The sequence below is a fragment of the Lactuca virosa genome, chromosome 4, assembly GCF_052849685.1.
Source record: "Lactuca virosa cultivar CGN04683 chromosome 4, Lactuca_virosa_CGN04683_v6, whole genome shotgun sequence".
Taxonomy (NCBI): Eukaryota; Viridiplantae; Streptophyta; class Magnoliopsida; order Asterales; family Asteraceae; genus Lactuca; species Lactuca virosa.
Window position 1 is genome coordinate 496,383,043 of NC_136429.1, and position 12,842 is coordinate 496,395,884.

General features: G+C 38.7%; 1 non-coding gene across 1 annotated transcript; it reads right to left on the reverse strand.

Annotated features, from left to right (window-relative positions):
• Positions 1 to 8,143: 8,143 nt before the first annotated feature.
• Positions 8,144 to 8,250, reverse strand: LOC145110372 (small nucleolar RNA R71). Its single transcript, XR_013709752.1, has one exon. It is a non-coding gene; the product is annotated as a small nucleolar RNA R71 (small nucleolar RNA).
• Between the last annotated feature and the right edge of the window lie 4,592 nt (positions 8,251 to 12,842).

The window sequence follows — 12,842 nt, forward strand, 5'->3', positions numbered from 1 at the left end:
ACTAAATCAATAAGTAAATAGATAGTGAAATAAAGGATCTCTCACAACTTACAACAAGAGTTCTTAGTTTTTTTTATAATATGTTAAAATCTTACACTTTTATATATATTTTGCTACATTTTTACTCCATTTTATTATATTTACGTAAATATTAAATATACAAAATAGTCCATAAAAATATTCAACATTGACCATTATTTTATGAAATATGTTATTACTACATCTTATTATATTTTTTATTTGTATTTTGTACATTTACTTAATTTAATAATATTTAGTGTAAATATATTATTTAATTTATAACTAACGATTATTAGTTTTCAATATCAAATATATCTCATTTATATATGTCCATTAATACTAATATTTCATATTGTAACAATAAGAAATAAGAAAACACATAATTAATATTACATTACTAAAATTTAAAAATCATAATACAAAATCACACAAGAAATATAAGATCAACTAAACATGAAATTACAACACAATTAAACAAAAACATAGTTTACTACTCATTGAATCTTGGTTGAGAATTTGAACAATTTCTTATATTATGACCTGGCTGGTGGCATAGTGTACATCTATGAGGTTCATCAGGATGACGAATGTCCATCTCATTACGAATTCGATTTGTACGTCTTCGTCCTCGATGAATAGAAAGTTTTGAGTAATCTGCTTCAATCGTACAGTTTGAATCCAACCAATAATCAGCATGAGGAAGTAGTACAAACCCAAAATTATATTGTTAAACGTATGTCATAGTAGTGTACACATTGTTCACAATGGAAAGAGGGTTGTCCCCTCTATTCTGACAAACTGCAAGTGTGAACATGGAAATCTCTCCATTTGCCACTTACCACAAGTACACATATGTGAAAATAGTTAACAGTTTGTGTATTTCCTTTGGTTCCATTTATTTGTGACCTTGTGACAATTCTGTAAACACCTTCATGTAGTGAAACTCAGATAAAAACATGACTTTGTGCACCAGTATCACGTTTAAGAAAGAGACGCCACATACATTTTTGGTAGAAATGTAATACAGTTAATTGCAATACCACTATGCTTTCTGAAAAGTTGCAAAATTCTATTGAATGTAAGGTCAATACACGCCCTAATTGGCAATTGTCTCGCTCCTCATAATGCATTGTTCTTACTCTCAGAGATATTGGTCGTTAAGAAACCCCATCGGTGATTTTCATCATATAAAAGACACCATTAACTTCTTTTAATTTCCCTCAAATACTGCCAAGCTTCCATATTGATTTCTTTTATTTCCCTTATATACTTAGCGAACTTCCTTTTTGTGTGGTGTTACCCATAGACCAACAAATTTTTTTAAGGCTCATATTCTTGTACCTTTTCATGAGATTACTTCTGACATGCCTCAGACAAAAATGATGGTATGCTAATGGCTCTTTCCATTCCTTTATGCCTATCAGAAAGAACTCATAATCGTCTATTTGGAGAAACAAAATTTCTAAAATGACCCAAAAACCAACACCAACTATGAACTGTCTCCTCATCAACAATGGCATAAACAATTGGTAATATATTATTATTAGCATCTTTGAAAGCAACAACAAGCAATTTTCCTTTGTAAGAACCCTTCAAATGAGCACCATCCATAGAAATTACAGTGCGACACAAATGAAATGCTTTAATAGCTAGTCCAAATGCCCAAAAAATATATTTGAATTTTGCCACTTGTGATGAGCTATTTTGGTTATGAAACCACTTAACAACTGTATCAGGGTTTGAAGCCTGCAAAGCTGCAACATACTTGGGCAACTCAACAAAGTTAATCTCCCAAGTTCCATAAATAGTCTCTATGGATTTTCTTCTTCCATGCCATGCCTTCCAATAAGAAACGTCAACATGAAAATGATCTTTTATATCTGCTTGTACATGTTTCACCGAGTAAGAAACATCTTTTTGAATTGAATGGAGAATGTATGAGGCAATAACTCTAGAGTTTAGATTTCTGTTATTATTGTCAATATGTTATGATCCCACATCGGCCGAAAGTACTATAAGTTGGTGGCTTACAAGTCAAGGTGTCCCCTCCTCCTAGAAGCTGGCTTTTGGGAGTGAGTTCTACACTTGGGCTTATGGCATGATACGGGCCTAGTATGGGATGGGTTCGTATCAATTGGTATCAGAGTCGTCCCCATCTTTTGAGGTGCCAACACTTGGAGTGGTGGCCTATGGAGTGGTGGCTTGGACTCAAAAATAGGGGTGCCAACCGTGACCAACGTAGCTGTGACCAACAATGACTCGGAGTGGTGGCTTGGACCGAAAGGATGTGCCAACCGTGACCAACAAGGATGTTGGCTCTTCAAAGCATGGGGTATTGTTATAACCCCACATCGGCCGAAAGTACTATAAGTTGGTGGCTTATAAGTGTAGGTGTCCCCTCCTCCTACAAGCTGGCTTTTGGGAGTGAGTTCTACACTTGGGCTTATGGCATGATACGGGCCTAGTATGGGATGGGTTCGTATCACAATACAAGATCCAAAACAATTATGTGTATCCACCCAACGTGTAATCTGCCACATATGATTATTTTTCTTCTTAATTGCACAGATATTCCATTGACAAGGTTGTGCATGGTGCATAGAACTAGAGCTTTCTCCTTCACCCACCTTAGTCTTACATTTTGCTACCCATTTGTTATGTTTATGTTCGTACACTTTAAACTCTCTATTTTCACCTGCTGCTTGCTTTCAAATTGCATTCCTAACCTAATTTTGTTTTCTGTTTCCTTCCAAACATCTATATGAACGTTGTTATCTAAATTTTCTATGACATCATCTTCTATATTTCCAACATCATTCATAAATTCTACAACTAGATTGTCACTCATATCATCAAAGTCTTCCTCAATATGGCTTAATGACTCACTACTGCATTCTGAGTTGGGATCATCAAATCCAAACTCATTATTTGGCTCAAATCTATCGTCACTCGGCAAAGGAAATGGTACTTCAAAATTACAAAGGAAATCTACCAAACCAGTATTTGTAGGTATCACTATTTTCTCAATTTCAACACAAACTTGACCCCAATAATTTTCATCAGTCTCTACTAAATAATACAACATGTCTATGGTTGAATCATTTATAAGTGGTGCAATATTAGATCTCCCTGAATATTGGTAACATAATGACATATTCAACTTATATGAAGATTTTTTGACTCCAACAAGTGCATAAACCAAATCTTGAAATTGTTCGTACAATATTTTTTGCCTAATAATGTGTTGAATCATATAAGTGACCCTCTTGAACTTAGTCTACCGCAACTCTCCTAGATCCGCAGTCAACTCCATTCCGCAACTCCATCCGAAGTCTTCATCATCCGCAGTTCACTATCTAGTTTTCTAGTTTAGCTCTTTATCTGCTTTATTAGAATATTCTCTTCTGTCCAGTATGTCTTGCATGGTTACGCATAGATAGTTGAACTAATGTAATATTCGAGTCTCTATATATAAGAGCTCAATCCTTGTTATTCATATACATCTAAGATAACACTTCGCATCTTGAATCTCATATCTCGTGTTATTACTCTCATCACCTTCTTACTCTCAAATTTCAATATAACTTATCATTATCTCCTTACGGAGCAAGTCATTCTTGACTTAATCACTAAGTTTGATCTCACATACTAACTTGGTCTAAATGCATTCCTTGTTAAGAATCAACTTATGTGTATACTTGATATAATACCTGATGTTATTTATATTTCCTTACATTTCCACACCTAACTTTCTAATTATCTAACTCTAACTTATTATTATTATTGTTGAGCTTTTAGATCCTTAAGATAAACGATTCCGCAACTATACTTGTTCTAACGTTTGTTCAAGTGTGTCCCAAGTTTTTTCTCTCAACAATTGGTATCAGAGCCAAAGTGGTTGCCTTTTGAAGCAAAACTCCGTGTTTCAAAAAGCCTTCTATACCACTAAAGCTCATTTCTTAAAAAAAAAAACTTTTCAAAACAAGGAAATATGGCACATGCATTATCTCTTAATGTATCAAACAGTGTTGGCGGTTCGAATAGAGCACCGATACTTGTGGCAAATGAATATCATCACTGGTCTCAGACAATGGAAAGGTATTTGAGGAGACTTAGAAGAGACGTATGGAGATCTGTTGAAGAAGGGCCTCATGTCCCTGTTCTAACTCCGGTACAAACCGATGGAGCCACAGCCAGACTTGGAGGAGGTCAACCAATGATGAATCGTCCCACCAAAGACGATCTTGACAAAATTGAAAATGACGCTATTGCCTTTTATGAGATCTCGTGTGGAGTTGCGCCTGACAACTTTGACATAATCATAAATTGAAAATCCGCAAAGAAGATCTGGGATGTTCTTAAAAATCTGTATGAGGGAGCTGAACAAGCTCAAGACAAAAAGCTTACTACTGCACTCAATGAGTTTAATAACTTTAAAGCTCATGCGGGTGAAAGTTTGGAAGATTCCTTTAAGAGGTTCAATCTGATAGTCACAAAGCTATCCAATGCAGGCAAGGTCCAAAGTAACCATGAAACAAATCTTCAGTTTCTAAATGGTTTAGGAAGACACTGGACGACTGCCAAAATGATTGTTCAAGGAGATAGAAAAATTCATTCTCTGTCTCTTTATAAGATCTACGGTGAACTGCAAGCTCAAGAGTCTACGGTACTCAAAGACTGTGCAAATTTCGGTGGTCCACTTGCTCTCGTAGCACAATCTCCTCATTCTCAATCATACTCCACCACATATGACAACCCTCCGCAGTTATATGAAGCAGACTCAGAGTATGACGACGAAGAAGAATTTCAGAATGCAATCGCTCTTGTCAGCCAACAATTCAACCATTTACCACCTACATTCCGAAAGAATCAGCAGTATAACAAATCGCCTTTCAACCGTAATCTTAACTCTCAAAACAACCACTCTCGTTTCACTAAAAAACCTCACCCACCACAGCAGTTTCAAAATACTCCACCCAAGGAGGCACCGCAGTCCATCCAAACCACTGACTCCGGTACTCCCTCAGAAGACAAAACTGATGTTGTGATATGTCACAAGTGCAACAAAGAGAATCATTTTGCCAAATACTGCAAGGCAAATATAGTAAAAGATAGAGCATTCTATCTCAGAATGGCTCAAGAAATGGAAGAAAAAGAAAAAGGTAGGGCGTATGTTGCTCAAGTGAAAAGAGACCATCAAGTTTGGTCCTCCGGGGATGAAGATGAGGACATCAGCAACATCAAAGGAAAGGGAAATATCAGTATGATAGCGACTGCTGATGAGGATGGCTCTACAAAGATGGAAAAGAACTACTGCTACATGGCGAAGGATGGAACACTCAGCATTGTCGAACAGGTAAAACTCATGATACAAACTCTAAATTATAGCATGCATGATTGTCAGCCCTTCATAGACAACCTTAATGACACATGTGCTGCCGTCCTTACAGACTATTACAAAGCATTAGATGAGAAGAACATTGCGTCCCAAGAGATGTTTCACGTAAGAGGACGTTTGGACAACAAAAGACTCAAAATGGCTATGTTAGAAAAAGGACTTAATATTAGAGAAAGATGCAAGAATGTTGAGTGAAACACAGTTAGAAATAACATTGAACCAGAGAGATTTAGCTCATAGTGAAATTGTACGTTTAAATCTTTTGATAGAAGAACTGTTTAATGAAAGTGAAGCCATCGACAATCTTGTTAACAATGGGACTACTGACAACACTTACAATTGGGGTTGGTCCAATGGGTACTCCACCGCAACGGACTTGATATGTGCATAATTAATCATATGTTTAACATATATTTCTATTCATTTTTGGCTAATTATATGCATAATATGGACAAAAGGTACTTAATAATGCTTATATTGTGTTTTCAGTCCAAAAGACATGCTTGGAAGCAGAAGGAAAAAGGAGAAGCAATTAGAGACCAAAGAATGAAGGAAAAGGGAAAACTACACACTTACTCGGCGAGTCCACGCACGTACTCGGCGAGTTCATTAGAATGTTCCCGAAAGAAAAGTCAAGATTCCTTGCCGAACACGGATTTCACACTAGTACTCGGCGAGTCCACGACCTACTCGCCGAGTAGCCCCTGTTTTGTGATAATTATAAATAGCGGGTCTTAATCCGATGGAAGGGCTGCTAGAACCTTTGGGGAGAAGCAAGTTGCGATTGAAGAGCCAGAAGAACCCTACAAAACGAAGATACAACCTAGAATCCAATTCCGAAGAAGATTTGAGGCACATTCTCATCATTCTACTTAATCTATTGTTTCTCAATTATGGTTAGACAATTAGAATTCGTTTTATTGCTGTTAATTACCTCAATCATGAGCTAAAACTCTTAAACTTCTGTTTGGGGATACAAAATTGATATTATGGTTTGATTTTATGGTAGGATTAATTTATCTTTGGTAATTTTGTTGATTCTAGCTTGTTAAAGAACCTTATGTGTGAATGATAACTAATTTTCTGTTAATAGGAAGATAATTGAATAGTATGAACATCTTTTAATTATCAACCCCATATGTTTATGTGACCACTTTATCATATGTCTAGGACTAACGAACGTGAAACTAGAATTAATAGAAAAATTAGGTAAATTCATGTGTGAGCTTGTTTGATGACCATCAGCAAGAGGTTAACTAAAGGACCAATTTAGTTAGCTATTACAAGTCTAAATTAACCCGAATAAATAATCTAGTGAATTAAATTAAATTAGACAACTGATCACTGCTTGAGTTAGTTTGTTTTCTAAGGATTATCGTAGCGAACGCAAGGCTAATCACTTGAATCGGTAGCCAATAGAAGAATTAATTCATTGCACTATTACCATAATATCAACCATAGGATCAATTGAGTTGAACTAAACAGAAGTCCCTTTTATTATTGAATTCAGTTAAATCTTTGTTTTTCTAGTTCTTAGCTCAAGTAGTATTAGTAAGTTTCTTGTCTTGCAAAACTAGAGAAAACCCATATTTACTATTTAATTTAGATAAAATTAGTCTTTAGTTTTAATTTACCGTTCCCTGAGTTCGACACTCTACTTACCTAACTATACCACTAAAAGACAGGTTCACTGCCTTTGTGTGCTTAATTTATAACTCAAAAGTTGGATTAAAACTAGTGCATTTTACACACATCAAGTTTTTGGCGCCGTTGCCGGGGAACGGTTCTAAATTAGCACTAATTTCTATTTTTATCGATCACTTGTGTGGGATTTATCTTACACAAAGTTAATTCTGAGGTAATTTAGTAGTTAGTATAAGTTTTGATCAATCCCTGTTTTAATAAATTAAGTAGAAAATTTTTCTGTTTTTACCTTGAACTCGCCGAGTGCACTCGACGAAACTCGGCGAGTCCATCACTGTTCACAGTTTTAGCTTTTATTTCATTTTTGTTCTTTTTACGCGTTTTTCTTGTTTTATTTGCAGTTGTTTCATGACCCGAGGATCTGATACACCTTTGATCCCTCCTCTAGACGACCCGGAATCCGCCCTAAGGAAGAACAAAGGAAAATCCGTTGGAGAATCCGCTTCTTCAAGGAATTCGCCACTAAAGAACCTAAAGTCCGTTTTCAGCAAGAAGAAGAGCAGCAAATCAGGAGCATCCGACGCCTCTTTGACAATCGAAGACCCTATTAAAGAAGACGCCGAGCACGAAACCGAAGAAGAAGAAGACCCTACATTCGGTCACATTTCCGATTCCGACGACGAATTAGCTATTCTCATGGCTAACATTGATGAAGTCCCCATGGGGGAATGGAAGAAGAGGATACGCGATGATACTGGACCGGGACTTGTGCAACCCACAATCCCCGCTACTGCTACTTTTGAGCTCAAGGGTCACATCCTGGCTCTACTTAAGGAGATCCCCTTCACAGGCAAAGACCACGAAGACGCTTATAAACACTTGGACGAAGTCAATGATGTAGCTGATTATTTCAATGTTCCAAATGTGCCTCGGGAAACTCAGCTACTTCGCATGCTTCCGGTTACTTTGAAGGGTGCTGCCAAGGATTGGCTCAAGTCATTGCCCCCAGGATCTATCACTACATGGGCCCAAATGAAAGAAGAGTTCATTGATCAATTCTGCCCGCCATCCAAGATATCCAAGCTAAAGAAAGCCATAGCTAACTTGGAACAACAAGCTGGAGAATCACTATATGAAGCGTGGGAGAGGTAGAAGAGCCTGCTAAGGAATTGCCCACATCATGACCTCAATAGTCAACAAGAAGTCTCCATATTCTATGATGGAGTAAATGTTACCACTAGGCAATTACTTGACTCGCAAGGTCCACTCACGAAAAAGGCACCTCCAGTGATAAAGCAACTAATTGAAGAATTCTCTAAGCATTCTAGAGAATACCACAATCCAAGAAATGATGTGACGAGGGGGGCCGCCTATGCAGCTTCAGAAGACTTGTCAGCAGTTATGGCTATGCTAAAAACCATGGATAGGAGGATGGATAAAATGGACCAAACGATACATGCTATTCGGGTGGGTTGCGAAAATTGCAATGGGCCTCACCTTACTAGAGACTGCGATTTGGATGAGAATGGCAACAAAAAGGTGCAAGTTTGTTACTCAAGTGGGGACCGATATGATGAAGATTGGCGTAGACCAAAGAAAGAGTGGCTCCCTTATGACGAGTACAAGAAGGCTAAGGAGGAGAAGTTCAAGCAAAAGGGAAGGGGTTTTTACCAAAAGGAGGAGCCATCACAAGAAAGAAAACCAAGTTTGGAAGAAATGCTTACCAAATTTGTAGCTGCTTCAGAAAAAAGACATAGTGATCATGATGCTGCAATTCAAGAAACAAGGACCATGCTTAGAAACCAGCAAGCATCTATCCACAACATAGAAACACAGCTAGGGCAACTTGCTCAACAAATAAACCAAAGATCACCGGGCGAACTTCCTAGCAAAACCGAAAACAACCCACGAGGCGCGCACATAAACATAGTCACAACAAGAAGTGGGAAAATAATCACTCCTCTGGCCCCTATTCAGAATGAAGCACCCACAAAATCACAGAAGGAGGAAGCAGAAAATCAAGCAGAAAATCAAAATCTTCAATCTGACAGCTCTACTCGCCGAGTACAGAATAGGGACTCGGCGAGTCCACTGCCAAATCCGAACAATCAGACCCCTGAAAAGTTTTACCAGCCGCCATTGCCATACCCAGCCCGAGCTAAGAAAGTGAAGCAGGAAGAGGAGTACCAGAAGTTTCTAGATGATATAAAGGCTCTTCAAATCAACATACCCTTCATCGAGGCTGTCGCACAAATGCCCAAATATGCAAAGTTCCTTAAGGAACTTCTCACTAATAGAAGGAAGATGGAGGAAGTGAAGAAGGTAGTCGTCAATGAGAATTGCTCAGCCGCCATGCTCAACAAACTACCAAAGAAGAAGGGTGACCCGGGGAGCTTAACTTTACCTTGCCAATTTGGCAATTTAGCTACCACTCATGCCTTGGCTGATTCAGGAGCAAGTGTGAATTTAATGCCTTATTCATTCTTCAAGAAGCTGGATCTCCCGGAACCAAGACCAATTCGTATGGAGATTCATTTAGCTAACAAGACAATCACTTTCCCAAGAGGAATATGTGAAGACTTAGTGGTCAAAGTGGACAAGTTTGTCTTTCCCGCCGATTTCATAATTCTAGACATGGAGGCGGATCCTCAAGTCCCAATCATCCTTGGAAGACCCTTCCTCAACACGGCAAGTGCTATAGTAGACATGAGGGACTCGAAGCTCACTTTGCGGGTAGGAGAAGATTCAGTCACATTTGGGGTTGATCAAGCTATGAAGTATGCACGGAATAGTGACGACACGGCATTCTCAATTGACATGCTTGATGAATTATTGGAGGAATGCATAAGTGAAGATTCCAGCAAGTTCACAATTTCTGATGAAGAATTTGATGCAGAAAAAGACTTAATGGACATCGAGAGGCTGCTGGAAGAAGCTGAGTTTGAAGAGTTGATGAGGCAATCTGACACTTCAACTCGCCGAGTAGGGCCGATCTACTCGCCGAGTCCAAGCGAAAAAAAAAAGAATTCGTAAAGTCAGCTACCAACTCGCCGAGTCCCTTACCTACACTCGGCGAGTACAACAAACAGAACCCAAAAACTGAGCTCAAAAAGTTACCAGAACATTTGGAGTATGCCTTCCTTGAAGATGGCCATCAAAAGCCAGTCATTATAGCCTCTGACCTTTCCAATTCTGAAAAGGAAGAACTAGTGCAAGTTTTGAAGAAGCGAAAACGGGCCATAGCATGGAGCATTACCGACATCAAGGGAATAAGTCCCTCTTATTGTTCACACAAGATTAACCTGGAAGAGGGAGCAAAGCCGGTTGTGCAGCACCAAAGAAGACTAAACCCAAATATGCAAGAGGTGGTCAAGAAAGAAGTGGTCAAGCTTTTAGATGCGGGGATTATATATTCCATTTCCGACAGCCCGTGGGTGAGTCCGGTTCAAGTGGTGCCCAAGAAAGGAGGGACAACGGTCATAACCAACGAAAAGAATGAGCTTATTCCGACACGAACGGTAACCGGTTGGAGAGTGTGCATCGATTATCGAAAACTAAACGATGCCACTCGTAAAGACCATTTCCCCTTACCCTTTATTGATCAAATGTTAGAAAGATTATCGGGCCATAGTTATTATTGCTTCCTAGATGGATTTTCGGGTTATTTCCAAATACCCATAGACCCATTGGACCAAGAAAATACCACATTCACTTGCCCAAGTGGGACTTTTGCTTATCGACGCATGCCCTTTGGGCTATGCAATGCACCCGCGACATTTCAAAGGTGCATGACAGCCATATTCCACGACATGGTGGAAAAATTCATGGAAGTCTTTATGGACGATTTTTCTGTTTTTGGATCTTCCTTCCATGATTGTCTCACAAATCTTGACCTAATGCTTGCTAGGTGTGAAAAGACCGACTTAGTCCTTAATTGGGAAAAATGTCACTTTATGGTTAAGGAGGGTATAGTTTTGGGCCACAAGGTTTCCAAATCGGGAATTGAAGTGGATCGGGCAAAAGATTGACACCATTGCCAAATTACCTCCACCAACTAATGTGAAGGGTATTAGAAGTTTTCTAGGACACGCGGGTTTTTACCGGCGTTTTATCAAAGATTTTTCTAAAATAACTAGACCTCTAACACAATTACTCCTAAAAGATGCACCATTTAAGTTTACTAAAGAGTGTTTAGAGGCATTTGAATTTTTAAAGGAAAAATTGACTAATGCCCCGATCATTGTTGCACCAAATTGGAATTTACCATTTGAAATAATGTGTGATGCTAGTGATTTTGCATTAGGAGCTGTCCTTGGTCAAAGGATTGATAAGCACTTCCAACCCATATATTATGCTAGCAAGACTTTAAATCCAGCCCAAGAAAACTACACCACCACGGAAAAGGAATTATTAGCTGTGGTGTACGCTTTTGATAAATTCCGCCCTTATTTAGTTTTATCTAAAACAACTGTTTTTACTGACCACTCTGCTATCAAGTATTTGTTTGCCAAACAGGATGCCAAGCCAAGATTGATACGATGGGTTCTACTTCTTCAAGAGTTTGACATAGAGATACGCGACAAAAAGGGAATGGAGAATGTAGCAGCTGACCACTTGTCAAGGCTTGAAAACCCGCGATTGCAAGAAGATAGAGTTGGAGATGATTTTCCGGACGAGTATATTATGGTGACTGTGGGAGAAGAACCATGGTTTGCAAATATAGCTAATTACTTAGCTAGCAATTACCTCCCAAAAGATCTCACAAGTCAACAAAAGAAGAAATTCTTTTTCCGAGATAAAGTATTACTTTTGGGATGAATTATATCTTTTCCGAAGCTGCGCGGATGGAATCATACGAAGATGCGTGTTCGGGAATGAAAGCTGGAAAATATTGGAGCAATGTCATAGCGGGCCCACGGGTGGACATCATGGAGCACATTACACTGCTAAGAAGATCTTTGACACTGGGTTTTACTGGCCCACGATTTTTAAAGATGCAACCCAATTTGTCAAAGAATGTGATGCATGTCAAAGAGCTGGAAACATTTCATCTCGAAATGAAATGCCACAACATAGTATCCAAGTGTGCGAAGTATTTGATGTGTGGGGGATCGATTTCATGGGACCATTTCCCATATCCAAAGGCAACAAATACATATTGGTGGCGGTAGATTATGTATCCAAGTGGGCGGAGGCACAAGCTTTGCCAACTAATGACGGTCGGGTAGTGGTGAGGTTTTTAAAGAAGTTATTTTCAAGATTTGGGGTCCCGAAAGCTCTCATAAGTGACCGAGGCACTCATTTTGCCAATGATCAACTAGAGAAGGTGCTAAGTAAATATGGGGTAACCCATAAATTTTCAACATTCTACCATCCACAAACTAGTGGACAAACCGAAGTGACAAATCGAGCTTTAAAGAGAATCTTGGAGAAATCGGTGGGGAGCAATCGAAAAGAATGGTCGGATAAGCTAGACGATGCACTTTGGGCCTTCCGTACAGCTTTCAAAACTCCTATTGGTACTACACCATATAGGTTAGTTTATGGAAAGCAATGTCATTTACCGATGGAGATAGAGCATAAAGCTTTTTGGGCTTTAAAGATGTGCAACTTCAACATGGAGGAGCTCAAGAACAACCGGTTAATGCAAATGAATGCTCTTGAGGAACTTAGAAATGATGCATACACTAGTTCTTTGATCTATAAAGAGAAAACTAAGAATTGGCATGACAAGAGGATCAAGGAAAATAAAGAATTTCATGAAGGGCAAAAGGTGTTG